Source organism: Gavialis gangeticus, unplaced genomic scaffold (genome assembly GCF_001723915.1).
Source record: "Gavialis gangeticus isolate Ggan-Ray unplaced genomic scaffold, GavGan_comp1, whole genome shotgun sequence".
NCBI lineage: Eukaryota > Metazoa > Chordata > Crocodylia > Gavialidae > Gavialis > Gavialis gangeticus.
In genome coordinates, this window is record NW_017729031.1 from 109794749 (window position 1) to 109795786 (window position 1038).

Below are 1038 nucleotides of genomic sequence, written 5' to 3' on the forward strand. Positions count from 1 at the left end.
CCCCCCACCCCACAAAGCCTGTGGCCAAGAAGCAAGCTCCGTGGCAGCACACAGAGTGCTGGGAACCTCTGGCCTCCATTACCCCTCGGCTTTGCTAAGGGAATGCAAAACCAAGGGTGTGGCTCAACAGGGCCAGCTGCAGGGCTGGGGGCAATACACCTGCAAGCAGGCATCAAATTAACTGGGCTCCACTGTCCAGCCCCGGCAGGAAAAGGACCCAAGCATCCACTAGGCCCTGGAGATCCTGCCCTGGGAAAACAGCCCAGAGCAGTCAACAAACCCCAGTGCAAACAGAAACAGAGCAAAGGGATTAGCAGCACCATAAACAACTCGGGAACTGCCAGCACAGCACACCCCCCCCCAGTTTGGCTTTCAGGGAAGACCAAACTGGGGGAGGAAGCCTCCAAGAGCTGCATACCACAGGATCCAGTAGGGCTGTGTGCGTTTTCTTCTGGGGCTCCAGATGGGAAAAGGTCTCCCAGAAGACCCTGTACAAGGACAAGAGGGACAAGGACAAGGACCAACCATAGACCATGGATTGTGAGAGCGCCGTGGTTCTACGAGACCCTGAACCAGTGCCGCAATGTGTACAGTCTGCAGCATGCAGGCCCGGCGAACATGAGAAACCACAAGAAGATCCAAGAGACGGTGACACTAAGTGATTTCACGTCTCCTGTGGACCTGCTCCCAAGCGACACATGCCAGGCTGTGTGGGAGCACATCCACCACAAGGAGCTGCACAAAGATCACAGGGACCTGAATTGGCTCATAGCTCACCGAGCTCTGCCAGTGAGGGCCCAGAGACAGAGAGAGGGGCAGTTGGGGAGACTCGGCTGCCTGTGTCCCAACTGCCACGGGGCCACCGAGACAATTGAGCATCTCCTCTGGCTGTATGCCAAGGAGGTATGGAAAAAGGTAAAACAGCTCTGCAAAGCAGTGACCAGTGTCAGCCAGCTAAACAGTGAAGCAGCGCCGTACGGGCACCCTGCCAAACATCAGGGGAGACTGTTGCCCCGTTTTGACCAGTTTGCGTTCTGC